Here is a 26,157-nt window from a genome sequence, read left to right as displayed (position 1 = left end):
GTGGCTAGCTTTTATGGGGGAAAATGTGTTCTTAGAATGGAATCTGTTCCCCTGAAATGTGGGACAGCTGTTTTGGTCTATATGCTGTGATTATATCAGCCAATTGCTGTCTGTCTCTATAACAGATCATGTCTGTTTATTTGGTATCTATAAATCCATGAGCTATGGCTTAGTATGGCTGTGTTTTGGATCCACCATATATGGCTCTCTGTGCGGTGGGAGGCCTATCATTGACAGATCTTTAAGAGCAAGTACTCCACCGAATTAAAGGGAGTCCCTAGATTCAGATAAGTTCTGTTGTTGGGGTTCCAATTATCCAACACCAAATGATGCCTCTTGGGCCTTTGTTCTCTTGGGCATTCCTTTCTCCCGCTTTGTTCCCATCAGATCTCATGGGGCGTTTCTTGTGCCCCACCTGCCACCTGGCACTAAACAGGCCACAATCTGTATGTCTTTAAGCCATTAACTTCTGTGTATGGCTATAAGTGTCTATATATGTGTGTCACTGTGGGCCCAAAAACACGTATTTAAACGCCTAATTGGGAAAGTGTTGCCGGTGCGGTTGCTGTTGCGGCAACACCCACTAAGACAACAATGAAGATGACAACAGCAACTGCAACAACAACAACAAACGAGCCCATTGCTGCCACAGTTTTGGGGCATCTCTCGGTTCACATTTATCAACGCCAAACACCAAGGAAAGTTGACCCATTGTTAAGTGTTGCCACGCTTGATTTCTGCATCAGCTGGTGGAGAAGATGCCCCTTGCCAGAGCCTGCCACTGCCACTGGTGCTGGTGCTGGTGCTGCTCTGGGGGTCTCCAGTTTTGGGTCAGCGTTTTGACTTGACGTTAATATGCATAAATCTTGGCTTTGTGCAATGCGGTCGCAGCAAACAATTGGCATCAAAGGGGGGGCTGGAGTGCATGGGGTGTATGGGGGCAAAGCAGAGCATGGCATGGCCAATTGCATAACTGTGGCTGCTAAATGTTGCTGCCGTGTTTCTCTCCCCCTCTCTCTCTCTCTCTCTGCTGCTGCTGCTGCCCCGCATTGTTACACATAAATTGCAGACCGGGCTCGCGGTTTGGTTACCGTTTGCCTTTGCTTTTGCTTTACTTTACTTTACTTTACGTCTATTTCTGTTACTATTTCGGTTTCTGTTTTTTTCGTTAATTGTTTGGATTTTGTATCTTTCACTCATTTGCATTTTGCAGTTGCGGCATCGATTGGCCAGTTATTTATGGCCAGGCCAGCGAGTGAGCTGTGCCCATTCTCAGGAAGAGCAGCCCCGCGGATCAGAGATCGCCTATGCCTGGGCCTCCTTCAATCATCCGGGTTATGATTGAGCGTAAAAGTGAAACACATTTGGTACGGAGGAGGCGGTGGAGGAGGACAAATTGTGGGGGCCATTTGGCCATATATAGAAGTCGTTTGTCCCACGTTTGTCCTGCTCGCCCGCTGAAGATGGCAAATGGCCAACCTGAAATGGAATGCCACAGAAAACAACAAAACAGACAACATCTTGAGGCTATTTTTCAAGTTTGGCTCTCGGCCTGGCCCAAGGAATGCCGCCGTTGGCCCGCAATGGCGATGGCAAAAGAGATATCAATGCTGCAGCCGGCAAAAGTGTTACACACAAATAAATCTACATAAATTTCCTGCAAGAGCTCTAAGCTCCAGACCAAAATGGCTAATTTATGCGGGCCAGGATGTACCAGTGTGGCCGATGCTGGAGGAGAGGACGTGGCTCGTTAGCTGCAAAGTCGGTCAGAGCTTAGACAACGACGACGACCTGGCTGACTGACTGACTGACAGACAGACAGTTTGGCGAAAACTGTCAGTGGGCGTTACAAATTAATCGATGCGAACTCTCTGACGGCCGTCCCTGCTGTGGTAGTGGTAGTACGCTTGTATCTGGCCAATTGCCCGAGTGCCTGGAAACCCGTTCCCGTTCCATTCCATTTCGATATTTTGCATTCTGGCATTCTGTATTTGCTTTAATCTGATCGGATCCGTGTGGTGCGGTGCGGTTGCAGGCAGCCCGAAAACAGTTAGCTTGACCGTCTGCCAATCGAGGCCAACTGGTTTTCGGCCGCACAAAAGTTCTTTGCCAGACTGTTTTGGGCTGCAGTCTGTTTCGGGGCAGGTTTTTCATTAGAGAAGAATCCATGGAATGTTTGGGATCACTGCAGAGAGACGGAAAGTGGGTTACCATCCGCTGATTCACAGCCAGAACCGAATTTAAATTTAATCATCCATCCACATGTTGATTCGCATTAAAGCTGGAGGAAAGCAAACCAAACGAAACGCCAAAACACGAAATTGAAATGAAATGAAACGAAAGATGAGATGGGATGGAATGGTTGGAAGATCTCCGCAGAGACGGAAACGGAGAGGCGATGCCCGAGAGAGAGACGAAGTTTGTTCCACATTTGCACGTGAGATTTATGCGTGGCCGAGACAGCGGACTACTTGGCCCCCATTCGGGTGTTTATTTATATATTTATCTTTATGTAAACACGAGTATACATATATAGAAATATGCGCATACACCTGCCAGCGTTCTGGGCCCTCCTCCGCCTCAAGATTATGCAAAACAGCAGTTGACTTCGACTCCAACAAAAGCTCTTTGAATTGTTTACCTTTGCTTAGACCTCGAGTACAGCTTAAAGCCAAGTTTTTGGCCAAAAAGAATGCCAAATGCTGGGTTGGGCCCGGGCCCCGGCCCGGACCGTCAACGGTCAACGGATGTGGTGGGCGACAGACACACAGGCAAATGTCAAGACGGGTGTTGCCTTTAAAGGCAAACGGCCAATTAGGCGCCGGCAGAGTTGATTGGAGCTGATTGCAGACTCCACGCCACTCCACTCCACTCTGTTCCATTCCACTCCATCGTAATAAGCCAGCTTTATGATACGGCTAAATCCACAGCTCAAAGTTCAAGGCCACACTTGCTACCCAGCTCCCTGCACTTTTTACCCTGCCTCCAGGCCAATTAAATTTACAAAAATACAATCCTCTGGTAATTGCGGAGCTCTCCGTTTTTGTGTGGGAAACGCAAACACTGTTTTTGCCAATATTCATTTAAATCAAAGCATGCGCATTGGAATGCAAATTTTTGCCTTTCATTTTCAATGCCATTCCATTCCATAGACGAACTTATTACAGTAGTTTCTCAAAAAGAGCGCCTGTTTTATTAAGGAAATTATTTGAAAAAAGTGGAAGAAATAGCTGGAATATTCTATTACAATTTTGGTCATCCATAGAGCATTGTACTGCAGTTGAACTTTCATAAGTCGAACTACTGTTATCCAAAGAAAACGTTCGATTTATGGAGTTGTACGTAAGGTGCTCCGTAAACGATGTAGCCCTACGTTTTATAAAGGTTAAACTTCTATGCTTAATCAAGATAACATCCGATCCTTCTGTGTTTCTAATTCTTTGCCGTCCTTGCTTTAAATTTTAAAGCTACATATCTTTACAAAGAATCGGCCCCAAGTATTATGGGATTATCGGATCAGTCCAAATATAATAATCTTAGGAAGCAAATTTCAGGTTTTCAAAGAATAAAATTTGATAAAAATCAAACTACCACTTATAAAATACTAAAAAAAACTACCACTTATAAAAAAATCTTATAAAAACAAAAGAGGTCAAAAAATACCCAAAAAATAATCTTTTAATAGAAAAAACTTGTTTTTTTTTTGGGGGGGCTGCAAACCTAATCCCCTCCTGGTTTTATATCCGGAGCGTTTACTGTACGGGTATATGCGAAATATTTATTAGTTTTGCGCTGGCAATTTCCTAGTTCACACGCCTGGTTAGCCTCCGATGGAAGTTTGTTTAATTAAAGCCAACTCAAAAGTTGCCATTAGTAGTCGCTGCCTGCCTGGGGTGGGGTGGGGTTGTGGCAGCTCTCGAGAATTTGCCGGATGTTGGTGCAGGCAGAGGAGAGCAATTTTGTCAACAGGTAATACAACAAACTTGTGTGGCAACAACTACAGGAGGGGGCCAACATCCACAGCAACAACAACAACAACAACAACAACAAAGTCCACAGCAACAATTAAATTGTGAAGAAGTTGTTTGGAGAGACGTTTTAGCGATGGGGGAGGGGGAGAATCAGTGGAGTGCCGCTGGCTGTTGAAAGTCTTTTAACCATAAACATAGTCGACGACTACCTGCTATAAGTAGAAAAAAAGTCCCCCCCAAAGCTCTGAGCGATTAACATGGAAAGAAGCCGTTAATGTAACCCCAAAAACCCTTAAATGTGGTTGTGGTGCACGGATTTAATATGAATTTAAGAGTCTTTGAACAGATTTCCTAGTCGTGTGTACTTCCTAGACCACCCAAGACATACCGCAGGTACCTATCCAGTCGGTTGATTGACATATTCTGCCAATGGCAATGGCTTTTGGCCCGATGTCTGCTCCTTATGTTGGGCTGTCAATTACGTTGAGTAACGAGGCTCACAAATCTCCAGTCAAGCTGTCAATAATGCCTGTCATGGCCTGGTCGGGTTGGGTGGGGGGTGTGCCTATCATGTCGGGTTAATTGAAGTTGCTACACTCGATAAACCGATAAACCGATGAACCTCAAAGCCCTCCCTGAGGCAACAGAAAATACATTAACCATTTGGACCCAGGGACCTGGGCCTTGGAGGAGTTGTGGTGTCTATTTTTAGCCTCTCAGTTTATTACGGGGTGAAATGTTTCATGTTCATTCTTGCCAGGAAATTCCAAGGAAGTATATGTGTGTATGTATAGAAAGAGTGTGAGTGGGAGTGAGCGAAAGAGAGGGAGTGCTTTAATCAAGCGAATCCCGCAAATGGTTGGCTTTGCACATAAATTTATGCTTGTGAGCACCCACATCTAGCCCTCTCTCTTCCGCTCTCGCCTCCATTCAGTGTTGCAGAAAATAAAAGAGTGACATAAAGAGAGGGGAAGAGTGGGAGAGAGCCAGCAGGCAATGTGTATTTCAAGGTTAAGTTCCCAGGCCGTCTTCGTTTTCATTCGCGCTTTTGTTGTTGTTGTTGTTGTTCGTTTTGCTGCGTGACGCAGACAAAGAAGTACAGCCAAGAGAGGGGGGGAGCAGAAGTCTAAAAGAATAAAGCAAAAGGAAGCAGAAGCAGAAGCATTGGAACAGAAGATTAATAAATGAAAACGCATTCATTGATGCTCCAACTGCAACTGTTGTTGTCAGGCAACCAAATTGCAGTCGGAGCTCCTCTGCCGAGAGAGATGGCAGCGGGCCGACCACGAAGCCGTCAAGCACGCACGAGTGTCGGGTTTTTGGAACAAACGAAGGCGCACGACGAAAAAATGAGAAGAGAACGCAAACTGCCTCGAACATGTACGAACATGATTAAGCGCGGCCTTATTGCAGTTCGGCTTCGAGCATTCTTCTGCATTCTTTTCATAAAATAAAGCGTTTGCGCAGCGGAATAAGCGATAGAATGAAAGCAATGATATAACAAGTTCATATTGCACTTCGACTATATATTTGATGATCCCTATATATTTAGGCAGTAGGTGTTCTCGACAAAATATTCAGAACTCCTTCTGTAGAGTGCAGGGCATTCACATAGAACAAGCTCCGATGAATCTCCTTATAATACCCAATATAATCTAAGAATTCTTTTTATCCATTTTCTGTAAAGAAACACCGTATATCAATGACTCTTTTCTCCAACTGAAACTGTATCTTGGTTGCTTTTGGTCCCAGCTTTAGTAGCTTGCTGCTCAGCCATGCACGGCACGGACTCAGCTCCCATGAAAAATCAAAAGCACTCACGATATGGACTTTGGCACCCAGGGATCACCATCTCCAGGAGGGGTTGCTTGTTGCCTGTTGCTGTTTCTGCCTCTTTTTTGTCTTCTTCTTTCGTTCTGACACGCACATGTGTTGCCGCAACATCTTGCTTAATTAAAAAAAGAGTTACCCCTGCCCTGCCCCGCCCTGCCGTGCCCCATCGTGAGGCAACAAAATGTGTCGCTTACTGGCGAGCGGCATCCGATTTCCACTTTGTATCTGCGTCTGTGTGCTTCTTCCACAAGGGTGCAACGAGCAACAGCTGTGGCAGGCATCATAACTTTATTTTATGACAAAAGCCCCACTAAACTTATGGCACTCTCCCCCTACCCCCTAGGAGAGGGTCTCTTAGTTGCTATCCTCTTTCTCTCTCTAGAGTTTTGGCATAATTTTTAATAACCCGCTGTTAAAATGTTTTATGAGGCGTACTAAGTCTTTGAGAACTTCTCATTTGATCACATTAGAAACCAAATAAAAAGAAAAACCTGTTGCGTGGGATAATTTTGGTTTTTGGGGGCTTGGGCTCAACATTCCCCCAATTTGTTGGCCAATTTGTAATTGCTGGCCAGCTCCATTTGTTGCCTGTTCGCCTGTCAAGCCGCAGCTCCAGCCACAACTCCAGCTTCCAGTCATGTTGCAGTGTTGTCCATGAGTCATGCACGAAGCAGGAACATGGTTTTTTTTTGTGGTTACCAAACAGCTGCAACTGCAAAGGAGTTGGGGCCCAGGCTTTCCGGTTTCCAAGCGTCCAATCTTGGCCAGGAACAATAAACGCCCAGGAACAATTCGGTTTTCGGTACGGCTTCAACTACCTGTTTCCTCTGTTGAACACTTTTCAGTCATCTGGAGACCTTTTGTGGCAAGGCAGTCGGTTTTTGTGTTGTTTGAGTGTATTTTGAATGCTGTTTCTGTGACTTTTATTGCAAATTTAGAATGAAATACCACCAAAGCAAAGGCAACAAATCATAAAAGCTGTGCAATTCGAGACTGAGTCAAAAGAGAGAGAGAGAGAGAGAGAGACGAGAACAAGTTGCCAATTTGGGTTGAGCAACCAGCCAACACACACACACACACAGATGTCTGGCACCGGTCTAAAGCGAATGTCTAGGCGGGGGCTGTGCCGTGGAGGAGAAGGGTCTGCCGGTCTACCGGTCTGCCGAAAGGCCCATGTAATTGTATGCCAAAGGTCGACAACTGTATTGCATTTGGAAAAGGCAAACAAACAGCCGATGGACGGACTTTGAGAGACCTGAAAGGCAAATACATGTACGAGTAGATGTACTGTGGAATAGAACACCAATCTATGCTTTGAAAACACAAAAATCTTGCAAATATTACGTATACGCACAGATGCAGTGCTGGCGGCGTGGCATTGCAAGGCCAGACGAGCACAAAAGAGACAGCAGAAGCCCACACACACATTTCTGATGAGTGACGTGGCAACATGTGGCAGCACAACAAAAGAAAGTCAGTAAGCCATTGTGAGGCCTGAGCCAAGTTCAAAGTTCAATGGAAGATGTGACAACAGCAGCGGCAGCAGCACAACTGCAACATGTTGACAGCGACAAGCAATTAGCAGAGACAGCCAGAGAAATGCTAAGAGAAAGAGGTGCTATAGCAGGGCCAGGGCTTGGGTCTGTGCTGCTGGACTGTGGCAGGGGCAGGGGCAGGGGGCAGCGGGGCAGATTGGTGTCTTCGGCTGACGTAAGTTCAACTGCAGGGCAAAGCGCGCAAATCAATTTGCATTTGCATTTGGCGAGTGGAGTCGAGTCGCGTCGAGTCTTGTCTTTGGGCAATGAACCTGCCGCACAAGGCATGCATTAAATAATCATAAATAACTTTTTCCTAGCTCTTACCACACACATACACACACACACACATAGTCAAGCGACGTTGCAACTTGGGGGCAATATGCGCTTTCCTTCTTTTGTTTTCGTGGTAGAAAGCTGGGGGAATCCGGGCCTGATGGCTGAACGCTGAAGGCAGGCTCGTGGGAAATTAAATCAATTGAACTGCAACCGAAACCCCAACCCCAACCCCAACCCCAACCCCTGTTTGAACTTGGTTTTAATTAATCAGTGCAGTGCAGCCTTTTGAAAGTTTGGTCAGCATAATGGAATGGAATTGCTGTCTCTCTGCCACAGCCACAGCCACTGCCACCAGGGACACGCCCAGCACAAAAGCTGTTTGTTTTTCCCGTTGTTTGACATTTAATTGGCATTAATTACCCCCTCGACCGGCCTCCCCACCCACCCCTCTCTTTGGGCCCCCATCCCCATCTGCCTCTGGCCATGGCCGCAACTTTCACTGTTGCGCCTACACCGAAAATGGCCAAGAGATAGCCAAAGAGGAGTGGAGTGGCATGTGGCCACGACAATTGACAGTTTTCAATTGAGGCATTCCACGCCACTCGGGCCTCTCTCGTGACAGCTGCTTATCGCGGATCGCCATCTAGCGGCAGGCAGCCGCACACAAGAAACCATTATCATTTTGACAGGCAGCCATTAGATAAAAACCATTAGAGATGGTCCACCCCGGATCAATTCAGGATCGTACACTCACGACTAATAAACGTAAGAATTATAATTTTTATGATAACAATTAATTTTAATTTTAAAAATATATACTTTAGTAGAGATCATTAACGGTAAAAACTACAAAATTATATAATTTTATTTAAATTTTTAATATATTGAAAAATGGAAATTAAAATTTCTTTTTGTTTTTTATTAATAAAATCATAAAAAAATAATATTTTTAATTCTTGAATTGTTGTAAAAATAGATAAAACTCAAAAATGGAAATTAAAATTCATCTTTAAATAAAAAAAATTATTGGAAAAAAAATAATATTTTTTTTATTAAAATCAGAAGTAAATTTCCATTTTTTAATATATTAAAAAATTAAATAAAATTATATAACTTTTTAGTTCTTTCCTTCAATGATCTCTACTGTATTATAAAGTCGTAACTCAAGGCATGTTCTGAGTGAAATGTAATTCATGGAGAAGGAGTACTCGATCGTTGTCTCACAAGAAGACAAAATGGTCCAAAATGCTCGCTTTCGTGAGTCAAATTCATGCTCAGAAGTGGTTGCAATAAATCATAAAAATTGCAGTAGAAATATCTCCCCGATGGTCTTGCAGCACGAATCCGCAGAAAATCACAGTCCATTTCCATCTCTAAAATGGAACGCAGTGGCAGCAACAGGCTTGCAACAGATGGCGATAAATGTGGAGTGACATTTCCCCCTCCTTTAGAGATCTCCACACATTTCTCAGGAGTAGGAAGAGGCGTGGGAGGAGGAGTAGGAGGACTGCCAGTGCTCCGCCATTTGATTGAGAATGTTGCATGCCTGGGGCTCATTTAACCCATTTGCTGGGCCAACAATTTAGCACCTAATAATTGGCTACCCACTAAAAAGCAGCAGCAGCAGAGAAACCCAACAGAATCAGGGCCCGAAATGCGGTCATTAATTAATAAACAGTTCCGCCACATAAACGCGGTGCCACAAATCAGCGGGCGGGCACACGGGCGGGCACACGTGTGCAACATGTCACCTGGAGAATGGTGTGCCCTGACATGCAACATTTATGATGTTGTTGCTACAAAAGATTTTCCATGGAGTCACAGGGGAGACAAACAGACAGACAGTGGGTGGAGCAGCGACAGCTATGAAAACAATTCGACCAGGGGATACCCATTGAATAACCAATCTTTGAGCTAAATATCTTTTAAAATGTGGGACTTATTAAGTGTCTTCTTGTGCCTGTTGCATGCCTCATACCCTAAGAAATACTATGCCACTCTTGGGTTTAAAAATAGACGAGAAATTCCCGTAAAATAAATTCTCTTTCAAGCGAAATGAGAGATGAGTACAACAAAATCAGATAAGTGGATAAATTTGTCTTGCTTTGTTTCCTCCTCCTCCTCTGTGTTTCTGTCTCTCCTACCGTTTTGGTCTTGGCCCGGAGTGTAGCCGTAATTTTGTTAGAAATGGAAAGTTTTATTGTCTGCCATCATTCGAAAGCAAATCTCTCAGACTAAACGCTGCCGCGCTGTGGCAGCTGTGGATTTTGTTTTTGGCCGGTTTTTCCTTTTGTTTCTAACTTGAAGAAAAGTAAATCTGAAAATCTATTCAATTGTGACGCCACAATGGAGTGGCCTCTCTTTTTACACTTTTTATGGCCAAGTTGTACAATAAATTTTCTATGAAATTAGATTTATCTAGGCATTAGATATACTATATGATCTGTAGAAACTTTTTCTCAAGAAACTTTCTTGGAGGAAGAGTTCATTGGCATTCGCATTCGCATAATTTGTGCTTCATTTAACACACACACATTAAAGCAATTAAAGTTCATAATTAAAGACACAATGGATTGAATGTTGCCGTTTAGGCCCGTCTGCCATTGTTTGGCCTATTCCTATTCCTATTCCTACTCCGACATGTTGCATTTTGAAATCTTTGCATGCCATTTCCAGTCAATTGCCAGACAGCAATGTGGTTGCATTTCTTCCTGGTGTTGGCCAGAGCCTGGGACCCATCCCCATCCCCATCCCCAGTGCCTCTCCACACCTGACAACACATTGTTAGTCGCCTCGAATTACCAGTGTTTTTTTTTCTTCTTTTTTTTGTGTGGCATGGGATGGGAGCCCTGCCAATTGGCATGCCACTGCCACTTTGCTGTACATGCAACGAAAGTGTAAATTATAGATAGCCAACAACAGCGGCGCTTACCAAGTTACGTTTCGGTTACGCATTTTTGCATTCTGTGTGAACAATTTTCCCTCTTACCTGCTTGAACTTTTGGCCCCACTGTCACGTTTTTCCCTCTCTCTCTCTCTATCGATTGGCTCACGGGCTGGCCTGTCCGGTTTTTCCTCTCTGCAAAGGGAGATATTAAGCAATCCGTAAGAAAAGAAAACATAAAACATTGAGTTTGAGTTTGAGATTGTCGTCAATCGGTGGCAGTTCAATGGCCGGCAGGCGAGCGCGCGCGCTCAAAATCGAATTACAAAATGTTTTAAGGCGCCGGCTATCCCCTCGACTGTTGGGTTTTGGCCAACCAATGACCCGAATTCAATGCACGTCGAGCTCATATTTCATGAGCCTGCAACCAGCTCTCAAGTGCCTGGCATTTCGGGGCAGTTAATCGATCAGCCCCACAGCCCACACCACCCCCTCCACACCTCACTCCACCCCAGTCCTCCTCAGACGAAAATATTTATTGTCATTCTGTTGGGAGCCGGTCTGGGCGCAGACCAAGTTGCAGTCGGAGCTCTGTACGGGCTAAGCGAGAGAGAGAGAGCACTGTTTGTTCATCAAGGTTAACCTGGCCAAGTGGTAAGTGGCTGGCTTTTATGGCACACTTGTTCTAGACTGGACTCTGGGGATTGGCTGTAAATCTCATTTTTTTAATGCCAATTATTATGTCTCGCAAAGTGTGACCGCTGCAAGGCCGCCTTCGACCTGTATCTATTTGCATATTTAGCGTTTGAAACTCAAATGGCAATCAATATGACAGTTGCAGGTGGAAGAGAGAATGGGCCCCCCTCCCCCCGCAAGTGCAACATTATCGCTTATCGACTCTGACACCGATTCGAAAGTGACTTTTAATTCTTGGTAATGCTCTGAAGAGATAATTAGTTTCGAGAGAAATTCCACTTGTGGCTGAAATATTGGCAAATCCATTCAAGTGTTGCCCGGAATGGGTGTTAGCCGGAATGGGTGTTAGCCGGAATGGGTGTTAGCCGGCATGGAAGTGGGGCCCGAAGGTGGGATAGAAACAGAACTTTTGTGTGCGTTCGGTAGAAACATAAACTATGGGCTTTTGTTATGGGATTCAACGGAATTTCCAAGAGAGCTCCAAATGGAGTCGGTTTTGGAGAGAGAGGGGGGCACAGGGGGCGTAGCGGAAGCGGGAGTGATAATAAAACAACACCGAAGGTCATTACTGGAAAAACGGGTTTTTCTCGTCTCGTCTCTCTCTCTCTCTCTCTATCTCCCTCTCTGTCTGTGAGTGAGTAAGCATTTAGCATTAAAATACCGTTGGGATTATGGCGTTTGAATATGCATGGGCGATGCTGCCACTGCTGGGGGCACCTCTCCATCTCCACCTCCCTTTTTCCTCGGTGGCATAACAAGTTCGCCTTAATAGTCAACGCGTTAAATGCTGCCAGTTTTGCAGCTCAACGTTGCCGTTGCCGTTGCAGTTGCATCTGCATAAATTATGCACCCAAAGCCATTTGCAAAATTGTCATTCATCGTTGAGGCGACAGCAACCGGCGACCGGCGACAGCAATGATGTTGATGGGCTGGAAATGGAGATGCGGATGGGGATGGCGATGGGCCAGGAGCTGATGATGGCGCTGGAGATGACTGGCCGGAGAGCCCACGCCAGGTTAATGCCTTGTTCCCAGATCTGGTTATTGCTGCATTCACGCCATCAAAGGTCAAAGTGGGTGACGAAATGCTGCCACTCAAGCAGGAAAGGGATTATGCCTCCCAAAACAGAAAATGGATTATAAACAGCTTTGACGGCTGTTGATGGAAGTCTGTTCTGTTTTGGTCTTCACGAAAATTCCAGTATTTTGTCTTCCAGCACAGTACCCAAAGATGTTTCGACTAAGCTTAATGGAAACAGCAGGAAAAAGATTCAAGAAATGTTTGGAACGAGGCAGAAATTCCACAAAATTTGGAAGATACGAGAAATTTGCTAATGGAAAACCATTAAGAAGGCTCGTAACTACTAGATTGCAGACAATATTTAACCATAGGTTCATTATGATAGCTAGATTTTAGATAGATTTGTATGTATTCTGGCTCATTTGTCGATTGACTCTTTGAACACCTGGCTTTCAAGCATTATTAAATGCCAGAGAAATGAGCTTTTGAACCAATCCTTTTAGGGTCCCATGAGGCCCCGGGTTTTGCGTTGTTCTATTTTGTCTTTTTTATGATTATTATTTAAGATTGGCTTTGATTGCAATGGCCGCTGTGCTGAGTACAAATAATTTGACAACGAATTAATTGACGTCGATCGTTGATGCTGGTTTGTCTCCTTTCCTTGTTCTACGGCCGCTTCTAGTCTCTCTCTCTCTGTTACTTGCTCTGTTGCTAGCTATGCTGCCTGCTCTGTTACGTGAGCTGCTGCTTGCTCTGTTACGTGCGCTGCTGCTTGCTCTGTTAAGTGAGCTGCTGCTTGCTCTGCTTCTTGCCCTGCTACCTGCTCTGTTGCTTGTTCTGTTGCTTACTCTGTTGCTTGTTCTGTTGCTTGCTCTGCTACTTGCTCTGTTACTTGCTCCGTTGCTTGCTCTATTAATTGCTCTGTTACTGGAGCTGCTTCTTGCTCTGTTATCTCAACAGACTCTGTTGCTCTCTGTGGCTTGCTACCAAATCTTCAAGCACGCAAATAACATGAGTACCGGGTATGTTAGCGTCGCGGCACGTGGACCTCGACTCACATGTTCCGAATGGTTCTGGCAGTGCTTTCAAGTAGGAACAAAGTAGAACGAGTATCGCCTGAATATACCCAAAAAAGTCTTTAGTAAATTGTTCTCTTAAATGTGTGCTTATTCCCTGAACTTTTGTTTAACTAGAAACCCCCCTACCACTGCAGATTTATGGAAGCATAAACTCCTAAAACTTTCAAGTAAAATTGTTCTTTTACTGTTCTAAGTCTTTAAGTTTACAGGCTTTTTTTTATTGCTTTCCAACACCAATAATTTCATATTTGTCTGTAAATTGGCTTTGCATTCTGTTTGGCTTTCGAATTCGTAGATTTTTACATAAGTCACAGTCGAAGCGAAGAGCTCGCGATGGCTTTTATTTGAAAATAACTGTAAGTGTCATCAGAAAACAGTTAACCGGTTCTAAAAACTCACTCTTCGAGGCGGCTGCACAGCGCAGAGGCGTAGCCGAGGGGGGGACCATGGACCATGGACCATGGTAATAATTAAAATGATTGGAATTCCACAACTTCTCGTAAAGATACATAGAGATACCTCTGCTGATCCCATGAATACCCGCTTATGACACCTTCTTGTGGATGGACGGTGGCACAAAACCCGTTGCCGTTCTCTGCTAACCGTTAAGTGACCAAAGCCAAAGCCAAAGCCCCCAATGCAATTCAAATGCAGATGCGACGCGCAGTGTGTCATTGCCACTGCTGCCAGTGCTGCAACTTTCTTCAGGCAGCAGGCAACGGGCATGTCTTGGGGCCTCTCAATCGAATGCTTCAATGGAGCAGAAAACTTTTGGCTACACATCGCTCCCTCCCTGCGGGTGTGTCGCAGTCGCAAATGAAGTTGCAGTCAATTTAGTTAAGGCATTGACACTGCAGCAGAGGCGGCTTTCCAGTCGGATCAGCATGAAAATTGCCGCAAATTGCTGCTTAGCCGCACAATTAATTTGTCAAAAAGATTCAGAGCTGCAAAAGCTGCAAAAGCAGGGTAATCTATCATGGCTGCCCGTGTCGCAGGTGTCGCAACTTTCACCTTGACCGGGCCAGAGATTCGAGTCAACGCAAATTGCACTAAAGCCAAATCGTTGCCATTTAATTAGACCTTTGGCAGCATCTGAGATAGAGAATCCGTACCGGATCCGAACAAAGAGCTTCCCTTCACTGTTCTTTGTCCGTTTCGGCTGCTGCCTTTTCCGCTTTAGTCAGAGTCAGAGTCAGAGTTTTGGTAATTTGCATTTCTAAGCAAGACCCTGGGACAAACAGGGCATTGAAAAGGTATTTTTGCGCTGTTAATTAGCCACGAAACCGCGTAATGCGCACACACAGATACATACCATGGGGTAGATCTTGAAAGAAATTTATAGAAAGGCGAGCCACGGAACAAAAGAAGAATCGAGGGGCTCTAACAGAGTGATTGATCGGGAGTTGAATGACCCCCAAGTTCGAGAGCGTCTCTGGAACATAATTATGTGCTTATGAATAAAATAGAACTACCTACCAGTCAGAGCAGGCCTGGGGCCCCAGGCTCCACACACACACACACGGACAGACAGAACCTAATTAACTATACACATATGACGCGCACTGTGCGTGGCTAGTGGGCATCGTATTCGCATCATAATTAAAGTCTCGTCTCTGCGGTGGCTGTGGCACACTTTACCGAAATATTTCAGTTTCGTTGACCAGCGAGGCATGCCCCACAGAGCCCCTCCACGAAGGGATAGTGAAAGCATTCTTGGCCACTCAATCTACGAGTATTCTACACATCTCCATCTCCAAATTAAACTCTTTTTTCCGGCCACAAAATATTACCGTAACATATTTATATTTGAATTTTTAATGAGCTCAAGGTTTGAGCTTTCTTCTAATGCATAATCTTTATGACAAGCCGCCGTGTTGTGGGGGCGGAGTGGAGCCATAAATCAGTTGTGTGCACCCTCCAATCAAAGCGTTTTAGTGGCCTGCATGGAAATGCATTTCCATCGGAAAGAATGTGAGGAAACACAATGGAAGATCGTCGTTGGAAGCCAGAGCTGGAACTGCATTTTCTCCCGTATATAATTAGGCTGTGCGTACCCCTTGCCTCTGGCTATTATTAGATACTCCCCCCCCCCCCGCCCCACACCTGGCCATGGGGGCACCCTTAAGTGATCAGTTCCGCTTGCGTTATGCCGCGCGTGTCGCCCCAGAGAGAGATCTCTGCTGCTGCGGCTCTCTTCCTGAGTATTCTTTGAATTCCACTCTTCCTGCTGGCTGCCATGCCTACTTATATCTATTCCAAGACAATTGCCCAATGAAAGCTAATGTGCAGCTCGGCTACGTGGAAAGTGATGCCACCTTGTGGCCTGCATGCCTCTGGCTGTGGCTCTGCCACTGCCATTATGCAATTCACGTAATTGTAATTGACAGCATCCTGCTGATTTCCTGCTCTGTGCAGGCGAGCAAGTGATAACAGTCAGATTAACAGGCAGTTAAGCAAGTCTGTCTTCGTCTCTGGGTTCTTTTGTGTCTAGAATTGTTTTATTGTGACTGTGAAAAGTGCTCTTGGCATGGCCGGAAGGCGCCCTTTTCAGGCTAGTAGTTCCAGCAGAGCAGTGCTGGAGGATCTGGTATCGAGAAGGATAATGCACCACGTCTAGATATCAATCATCAATCCGAATGATCTTAAAACGATTCAATCTTCTGAGCCCCTTCTACTCATAAGAGTGTGATCTCAAAGAAAGGACTCAGGAGAAGCTTTGGTCCGACCCTCCAAACGTCTTGGATTGAGTACTAAATAATATCCCATTCAAATAAACTTATATTTCCATCAAAATGCCCTTCCATATGCCACTTCTCTTGCTGGCTGTAGACCCCTTTATCCCCCCACAAATGGCGACCCCCCTGCCACTTTCATTGCATTTTTTTGGGGACTCTGCCACACCATAAGATACAGCCTTTTTCCCACCTTCATTGCATTCATTGCCAGGCCGCTTGTTGGCCATATTTTTGCCATGTTTGCTTGGCCTTTAACAGGCGCCCACGCTGTGGCTAGATTCAACCTTAGCCTTCGCTGTAATTGTCCAAACAAATACATATCAAAGAAAATACAACAAATATTTTGGAATATTAAGTGTTGGCCAGAGGCGGCTCAAAGCATTGAGACCATTGAGCGTTTTTTGATTGCGCCTTAAGCTAAGGTTAATGGGTCTAAGCCGTGTTTTTTTTTTTGCTTTGTGGCTTGAGATTTCCAGTAGCGGGTCACATTGGATTGTAGGTTTTTCTCGACTTAATCTCGGGGCACCCCTTGACCTCGTCGCATTGCAAAATGTTTCGTTTTTGTTTTTTGCTGTGCGGCTGATGCGGCTTCTTGGGTAGCCGTATAGCCGTATCTGTGGCCGTCTATGGCTTTTCTTGCTGGCCCCTCCGATAGCTGTACAAACCGGTCAAGAGCGAGTGGCATAAAACATTCACAAAAGCCGTTGGTCCGAGCTCTGAATGGGATGTAAAATGAACCTCGGTCATTGCCTGATCATCAGTATCATCGTCTTCATTATTTTCCTCATGGATTTATGCATATTCATCTACGGGGTGAGGAGGGGAGGGGGGGGAGGGGTTTTATATTGTGAAATTCCATACATGACCTTTTGGGCAAAAGCCTTCCCCTTGATAATGCCAGGCCTTTGTTTATTTGCTTTTTTTTTGCCGGCTGGCTTGGAAAATGGGAAAATATTTGGATTGTTTGGCGGAGGCAAAAACCAACAAACGCATGCATGCCACAAGCGAATCAATCAGGAACGAGAGGGGTGGAGAGAGGGGGAGAGAGGGGGGGCTAGAGATTCCAGGGCATAATTGCAGTCGATGGCCTGAATGGACTTCAGCAAGGGCCAAACGCATTAAAGTGGGTAGAGAGAGGGGGAAGGGGGATTGGAAGTAGCAGTAGATGATGCTAATGGCTATAGGGTTACTGTAACACCCGCTACCCCCCCGCCCCGCCCCGCCCTACTGCCCGGGCGCACTGGCAATTGAAAACACTCAAGTGCCGACGAGGGAGCTTCCCCCTTCGAGTCCATCTGAGAGCTGGGAGAATGAGAATGCAGACCTCATTGAGGTCGTTCATCTGCAGAAAAGACTGCCGGAGAGGGAGGGCAGTGGCACACACTCCAAGAGGGGGGGAGAGGCTTCTCGAGGAACGCTCGATCGCCTTTGCATTCCCCCCCCCCCCCCCCCCCAAAAGTCTCACAAAAATCGAATCATTCATCTTTGCCACACTTGAACGATTGATGTGGGTCTCTGGGTACAGTCCATATCATAACAGTAAGCAGGAAGCTGAAATGGAAAGCGGCTTATGTCAGTGTTATGTGAATGAAAGCCCAAAATCGGAGATTTCATTCCATGCAAGTAAATTAAATTAAAGTATCTGACAGATACTTTTTGGGGCATGTGTGCATGGGGTTTTTCCAGTTGCATAATTACCAGTTGTCGCTCTCGATTACCAATCTAAAATCCACGCTAATTGCAACAAATTTCACATCGAATCTGATTGCCTAAATGCCAGCAAATTAGCAACACCCCAAAAAGAAATTAATTAATAATGAAATAATAGTTTCTGTTTGTTTTCCAATGATACTCGAAGCCCGAATCGAATCCTATCCATTTGAGGAAATGCTGTGGAAATTGTTGCATTTCCTCTGGCCAGGCCACTGAAACTGGTTTTCAATATTTAATTGCTAAAACCACTGTAATTGTGCCTAATTGTTGGTTAAACAAAAGTGAGCCACACAAGTGACTCAATGCCTGCGGGGCGTTGCATGGTTGGTGTATTTCCAGGGGGAAAAGTTTGTTTGCAAATGATTCAGACTGTAAGTGATATGAACAGTAGTATTTCTTTAGAAAATATGCTTTGAAATCAGCGGAGTTTCAGTGGAAAGAATGTCTAGGATTGAAGAGGGTTTGTATGATATATAAACCAATAGTTTTGGATGGTTTTGAGGTGCCTAGATCAAAACTGTAAGGTGCGCACTTAGAGCTGAAAATGTCTCAAGGAAAGGCCTTAGAATTATAGATAGAATGCTGTATCCTCAAAGAAAATCGTTAGAGCTACTTGCACAAGCTGTAAATCATGGAAAATCCATCCCAAACAAACACCTTAGACCACAGTTCTGGCCTGAACCCTGGCCATTTGAAGGCCAACAAAGTTGGTAATTATTTATTCCATGGCGCCATAAATCAATGCGATTTGCCAGTAAATAAGAGGCTGCTCCAAATAAAGAGAGAGAGAGAGGGAGAGAGAAAGAGAACCACTTCAAACTACTTTCGAAATGTTTTCACTTGCCCCACGCCCACACGGCTGCTGTTGCAAGACAGGCCAAAGTCCAACTTCAGCTGCAGCCCACACCAGATGCAGCAGCAGCGTCTGTGGCAGCTGTGGCAGCTGCCTACCAAGTCCTAAATCAAAGTGGCAACATTTTAGAATTATGGCTGGATAACTGCTTCATGCCGCATGCCTCCTCACTGCTCGTGCCGCCGCAGGAAGTGAAGCGACTCGAAAGCATTCACTAAATCACGAGTTTTGAAGTTCGATTTGGATCGATTTGGGAATTGCCGGCAATCTTAAGCGGAATGAACGTGACTCTGAAGGAATTACACACACATTGTGGCCCATAAATTGAAGATCAGCAGGGACCAGGCATAAGGGAGGAGGCACCAGTGGGGAGGCACCAGTAAGGAGGCACCAGTGAGGAGGCACCAGGGAGGAGGCACCAGTGGGGAGGCACCAGAGAGGAGGCACCAGTGAGGAGGCACCAGGAACCCTCTTGGAGCTCCAACTATCGCCGGCAATCAGAGTGGTTTTTCTTATTGATTAAGCGCACTTTTTATTGATGTCGGGTTGTCCATCACTCTCCCTCTCTCTCTCTCGCTCTCTCGCTCTGTGGCGGCTCTCTTTTGCGAAATCGTGGCTTGCAATTATTAGCCATTACCATTCCGTCCAGTGGATCCGGAACTGGTCCGCCGCCGCCATCGACTTCGACTTCGATCGGTGCCCATAAAACAAGGAAATCTGTTCAGAGCTACCAGTAAATAAATTGTGTGGCATGCCTCAATGAGTTCATAATCAATGTCTGATAATTATGCGAATGAAAAACTGCATTGTGTGTCGGCAACAAGTGCAGAAATTAATTCAATTAGCGGCAGGCAGCAGGCAAGTGGCAAGTGGCAAGCGGCGCCATCTGTGTTGTGCGATGAAGCAAGAACCTTTATGAAATTCAGGCAAAAAGGTGGCACACATAACCGAAGTGTGGCATACCCTAAAAGATTAAAGTCTTATTTAGGGAAAAAAGGAAATTTTTTGTATTGGATTTGTGTATTGAAAGATCTAGGATCTGTAGAGGTAAGTTGTAACACCTAAAGATAGTGGGGTTTGTGTCCAATTTTGGCAAGAAATCTTCATAATTCTGGCACTAATTGGTATGCAAATAGAGGCCCAGATCCAGGGCCCTCAGCCAGCTCTCGGGTTCCAAATACTCTCCCATTTTAGTGGCAAACTTCCCATGAAACCCTCTACCATAATGAGCTCGGACTGGCAGCTGTTTTTGGCCAAGTTAATTCGACAATTAACACCACTCCGCAGACCATAGAGAGTAAAAAACCAAAACCAAAGCAATCAATGATTGTGAATTCTAGTGAAAAAAAAAAAACACAAAAACCTGTGGCACAAAACCTGATTGCGTTCGTTTAGTCATCGATTTTGTGGCGAAAATTATAATGAGCCACAAAGTCGTTGACAAGTTTTTTTTCCCTGCCCTACCTCTCCGCCTTCTTCGCCATCTTTTGCTGCTTTGGCGGCTCTATTCCCAAAGTGTGAAACGACGATGAAATCATGCAGACACAGAGACAGAGCCCCGAACCCGACTTGACCACAATTCAAGGCCATAAATACCAGACCAAAATTTGGTACGGCCATAAGCCGCAAGCTCCTCCCTTCGGGAGTGATTGGGACACACCGACACACAATTGAAAGGGAAAATGCAGTTGCAGAAGACTTTACAAAAACCATTATGCAAGGCCTCAGAGATGCACTCATAAAGTGTTACCAAATGGCGCTTCAACTATTGACAGATCACTATTTTTCATAGCTTTTGACAGTCGCCAGTCGCTGACGCATCGCTGACCTGACCCACATGGCGCATGGCTGTAGGGCCTCGGGCCTCACTCGGCCATTAGGCAGCAATTAAAGCTGGCCAAGATCGAGATTGGGATCGCGAGAATGTAGATTGAGATGGGACTTTGCTGTGGATCGTCAGGCATTTCACTCGAGAGCGGCGTTAGAAGCATTTTACTGTTCTTCTTGATTGACACGGCCCCAGGGGTGGGGGGGTAGGGGCAGTGGCAGGGGCAGCTGCAGATTGTATCTGTGCTGCTGCTGCTGGTCGCAACCTCATTTACAGTTGTGGCCGCTCTCCGATCTCAATGGGCTCTTTGTTGGCCAGAGAGTGGACCGAGTGTGGACCGAGGCTTTTCTTCCGCTTTCAACGGTTCATAATTGAAATTATAATTCAATTTGGTGCTGTTGCTGTTGCTGTTGCTGCCACTCTTTGCTTTTCAATTATTTTCCATGCACATTAGAAAATGTCTGCCGGTCCGGGAGAGTGAAAGATACAGATACAATTGGGCTTTGGATTGGCGTGCGCAGACGCTGCGCATGCGCAAATAAATTTTCAATTTGATTCGAGGATTGTGTTTTTTTTTCCTCCATGCACATGCATCGCAGGAGGCGGTACGGGGGCGAGTGAGAAAATCCACTCACACAATGCCGTGTCGCGTCTCCTCTGGCAATTAAGAACGCTTTCATTTTTCATTTTTTTCTTCTCATATCTCTCACCTTCCCGACTCTTTCTCTTCCCAAATTACTTTTACTGAATATAATTGAAATGACATTAACACCCGTGAACCAGCACCAGATACAGATACAGATCCATCTTGATGGAGTTTTCTTGTTGTTGCATCAATATCCCATGTGATATATAAATATTTATCTGGCAAACAGATTCTCCAATTGAAAACGCTTCTCTCTCGCCATTCTTTTTCCCCCCAAACCCAAAGAAGAGGGTTTTTTCCTCTAGACCAAAAATAGAAATGGAAATGGCTTTCTGTCTGCCTACGAAATCAAGGCACTTGAGAATTTTCCCCATTTTCCAGCATAACAATAAATTGCAGACTGTCAAAAGAGCTTCCCACCGCCCTGTCCCTCTGCCCACTGCTGATAAAGCAATAATGAGGGTCAGACCTTAAGTTTTTCCACAATTATTTACAATTTCCTATTGATTTGTTCCACTGCCTTTGGGGGGAAAGCTCTCCCTGGCTCTACTTCAATTATTGGCCTTTATCAGTTAATTAGGGAGCCACTGCTTTGACCTCAGGTCAACTCTGATGTAAGGCGGACGCTCTGCAGCGCCTCAATTGTGGCTTTCGTTGCACGCGTTTTGCATGCGTTTAAAGTCGCTTACGCAAGAATCGCGCTCAAAGCTGCGCTTAGGTGCGGTTTCGTAGAAAGTGTCGCCTCGTCGCACCCCATACCCCCTTTGACGACACATTTGTGGCATAAATTAAGCAATTTACTTTTATGACAATGCGTGGAATGTGTGTCCCAGAGGCAGACGAAAACAGAAGGCAAAAACAAATCATATTTTCAAGCTGTTTGCCATTTTTCCTGTTGTTTTCCTGCTGTGCGATGGCACAGGTGCCTGCCGGTGGGTTGGCCAGGTGGATTTTGGGTGGTTCAACACACTTTTGATTCATTTGCTGTCGCCGTGTCGATTGTTTTTTGAACACAATTAATTGTTATGCGTTTTTAATGCCCATCGCTGTCTTATATAAGTCGATACACACTGTACATATGTACATATATATAGTATATATATATAACCACATGTTTGCATTGCACACTTAACAGTTTTGTTGCGTTTTCTGGCCTTTGTTTGAGCTTTACATTTTTTTTAGCGTTAATTTCTTTTGGTTTTATTTTTCGAGTTTGGCAAAGAAAAAGAAAAACTTTCTCCCGGCCGCCGTCGCCTGTCGTGCCGCAAATGGCGAAGAGAGGGAGAGAGAGAGCAATAGACAGGTAGAGGGAGGGCGGGAGGTAGAGGGAGAAACTGAATAACAAGATGATTTACTGTACGAAGTGATCATTGTTGGATCTCTTGAGTTATTGTTTATTTTTGTCACAAAAAAAGGTGTTGGAGAGGAAACGGAACTTTTCAAGATTCGGAAACGCATGGCATCAAGTCGTGACAGTGCGTATCATGACCATAGGGAGGGAGGGGCTTGAAGTATAGCGAGTATGAGTATTATATTGTGTATATATCATATAAGTATTATATACTTTTCATGTCTCCCTAATTAGTCAAAGAATTTTGGTTGGAAGCTGCCAAAATATTTAAAAGTAAGATTTACTCCCCATGCATATAATTATTCAAAGAATTTTTGTTGGAAACTACTAAAATATTTTAAAAGTCAGACAAAAAAATATCTAACAAATATCCAGTTACCAATTAAATTGAGAAACTGATTTATATCTTGCATTAATGATCGATTTTATTTGGTGAAAGTGTCTCTTTATTGTATATATACAAATGTTTCGAGTCATCGTTCAGTATTTTACTCATATCGGCGCGAGCGGGCGTGGCGAGTGAGCCGGGGGCTGGCCACAAAATAAATACGTTTCCCATAGAATTTTCCAGGAATATAACAAATATTCGCAGATCCATTACAGATCCACAAACCTTAAGCTCAGATACAATCTTAGTCACGCTTCAAACCGATCACAATTAAAGCTAGTAACTAAATCATAATATTTTTAAAATTTTTTAAATTTCCTTAAAGCAAGAAAAAGCACTTTAATATCGCAAAATCTTTGGCGGTTGTTTATCTAGCGAATAAAAAGCAAAATATTACGATGATGATAAATCACCAACAACCGAGCAACAGATAAGAGACGGACCCCCAGTGAGACCTAGACCCAGTGGCAGTCCCAGAGCTGCCATATCTCAACGCCCTCTCGACTTGTCTTTAATCAATCACGTTTCGCTTATCTCCAGCTTGGGCTCAGAAAAAAATAAAAATAAAAATATGAAGCTTGGGGAAAAGTATTGGAAAGAAAAGAAAAGAAAAAAACACTGACCACAGACAGAAAATAAATTACAGTCAAGGTTTAAGCCCGCCTCATTTCGATTATTATGCAAACAGCAATGGAGCCATACTCAGTGCTGGGTAATACACAAACAGCAATTATAATATATATTTGGAAACAACAGCAGTACACCAATGCGTGCCTTGAAAATGCCAAACGGTCGATGGAAAAGTGAAAAGTTGAAGTCCGGCTTTAATGTGCATAATTATTGTTCAGTTCAGTTGGGGCTTAATTTCTTTTGCCAGACTGCGTAACGGGGGCGGCCCTTCTCCCCCCCTCTGAGACCTCCCTCTGCCTCTCGAATACGTGCCGAAATGCATTTTTTTAGCGTTGACAAACTTCTTGTTTGTTCGCTTGATTTGCTAATGCGGGAAAAGTCTCGCAAAAAATTGCATAAAACGACAAAAAAAAATGGGGGGAAAATAAAATGCTCATATTTGTGCCATTTGTTCGAACGAGTTTTTGTGAAAGTACGAATGCGAATAGTCTAGCGAATAGTTAATACAAATTTTACGGCCAGACAGACGCGTTGCACTCGATCGATGCCATGGGCTGGGCCTGAGTCTGCGTCTGAGTCTGCGTTTGAGCCTGGGCTGGAACACGTTTCACTCTGGCCAAGCCATTTTTGTTTCATGCCTTGCCTCCTTTTACACTTTATTGACAATTTCTTTTAGTTGTTGTTGCCCGCGAACGTGCGTAGCTATTGTCGTTGTTGATGGTGGAAAACCACACCGAACCGCACCGCACAAAGATACAGATACATTCGCGCATGTGTGAAAACCGGCCACCGGCCAAGTTGTGGCTGTCAATCGTCGACGGTTTGCAATGAAATGCGAATTTCATTCATGGCAATTTCTGGAGAGTTACGTCTCGGTGACAGGCCCGGGGAAGGCGGGGCATCAGAAATCAGGTGCTCATAAATGAAGAAACCCATAAAAAGGCTTAACATCTTTCAAAGAGAAATACTTCCACCAACAAAATATGGATAAATATAATTGTTTTTACAATTTGTGACAGTTTTCTATTTCAACATTTCTTTCTTAAGAAAATCTATCATAAAGGGGTTGATATTTTGCCAAACAAATTGTAGGCACTTTTCGCTTTTGAGTCATGCGGGAATTTCCCATTGGCCGTCCATTAATTCTTGAGTCACCTCGTATCGAAGTTTATCACTTGCCAGATCGGTCAGGGCTTGCATTACCTAATGCAGGTCGTGTTACTGATTTTGCATTCCTAAGACTTCCCAAGCCACATTGTATAACTGTAACCCAAAACGCATACAAAAATATTTTACCAAAAAAACAAACAAAAAGAAGTGGTCTTTCCGCTGCTTTGTTTAGACCAAGGAAAGTTGCAAAAAAATTTCCTAAATTAAGTATTTAAGTTGAGAAATATATATATATATTTATATATGTTAAAATTATCCGCTAGGTGTTTATGCAAACGAGCAGAAAATACCGAAATCCAAGCAAAAATTTCACAGAGTCAGCTACAACAAAATTCAGACGGGTAATAATTATCCAAAAGAAATTATGGCTGCCTTAGGTGTGTGTGTGTGTGTGTGTGTGTGTGTGTGCTGGTGAAATGCGAGACTGAGAAGCGACGCGGCAGAGAGCAAGTTTTAAGGTGCTAAAAGTTATGCTGCCAGCCAGCAGAAGCAGCAGCAGCAGATTATGAAATATACCAGCGCCAGGAGGGCCTCGTCGCCTCCGACTTCGACTCCCGATCCGTTTAAGATATTTCATTGTGGCCTATACCCCCCTGGCACCGAGTGCCAGTGGACTGCCATCGGATGGGAGCCTTTAGGGTATCCCCTAGTCGAGGCTTGGCTCTCAGCATTCTTTCGACCTGGATCGGGATTGGCTTGGCCTATCCTATTGAACGCGTTGAGGTTTTAGCTCTGGCTGGTTAACTCGTTTGTTAGGAGCCACAACGAAAAAGCCAGAATGCCAAAGGCTCTTCTGCTCTTTCTTGTTGGTGTAACTTACACAGTGCTGCAGATTGTTGCTGCTGCTTCTCCGCCCTGCTGTTGCTGCGGTTTCAATTGACTGACAGGCGACGGGGGTGCGGTGTGCGGATGCGGGACAGGAATAGACGCGTTGCGTTCCGGTATCAGTGTCGTATCCCGTGCGTTTTCCAGTCTCGTCTCTGGTTTTTTTTTTTTTTTTTTTGCGATGATTTCGATTTTGTTAGGCACTAAAAAAACTAGAGCTCAGAAGTAAACAATATCACTTGCTTCTTCTGTTATTTACTCAACATTATTTGCTTGTTAATTGGTTTCGTTGTTACTAAATTTTCGATATTCGGTCGAAAGATATATCTTTCTTTTCTTTCGGGGTCGTTTAGAAAGTGGGTTAACACGAACAGGGCGCGCGTCTATGCAAATTATTGGTCACGGGCATAATTTACTTGATTCGATTTATTACTGCAAATTTCAACTTAATTCAACTTTGTAATCTGGCGTTGTTGCTGGAGACACTCTACACTATGTATATCTGTGTATTGTGGTTCGGATCTCCCACTCCGGGCGCTCTAATACAACTTGATCTTCCGCTTGGCACGTTTGCACTCCAACTCGTTTCGCTTGCGATTGTGAACGAGATCGGATATGTCAAGACACGATCGGGCATGGCACGATGCAGAAAATTCCACAGTACACAGCAAAAATTCCCACTGTACCACCCGACGGCTACGCCATGTTGCCCAACTCAACT

The 26,157-nt window shown here is 44.6% G+C and overlaps 1 protein-coding gene across 1 annotated transcript in view; it reads right to left on the bottom strand.

The window, feature by feature from the left end:
- Positions 1-26,142, bottom strand: part of LOC4801004 (serine-rich adhesin for platelets) — a 34,321-nt gene extending 8,179 nt beyond the window's left edge. The window contains exons 1-2 of the mRNA XM_001358141.4: positions 25,432-26,142; positions 10,608-10,697 (exon numbers count right to left, since the gene is read on the bottom strand). The gene's annotated coding sequence lies outside the window, so the exon portion shown is untranslated. The remainder of the gene's footprint in view (positions 1-10,607; positions 10,698-25,431) is intronic.
- Between the last annotated feature and the right edge of the window lie 15 nt (positions 26,143-26,157).

The sequence above is a fragment of the Drosophila pseudoobscura genome, chromosome 2 (genome assembly GCF_009870125.1).
Source record: "Drosophila pseudoobscura strain MV-25-SWS-2005 chromosome 2, UCI_Dpse_MV25, whole genome shotgun sequence".
Classification (NCBI taxonomy): Eukaryota; Metazoa; Arthropoda; class Insecta; order Diptera; family Drosophilidae; genus Drosophila; species Drosophila pseudoobscura.
The sequence above is the reverse complement of the archived record's forward strand: the minus strand, read 5'-3'. Positions and strand labels throughout refer to the sequence as shown.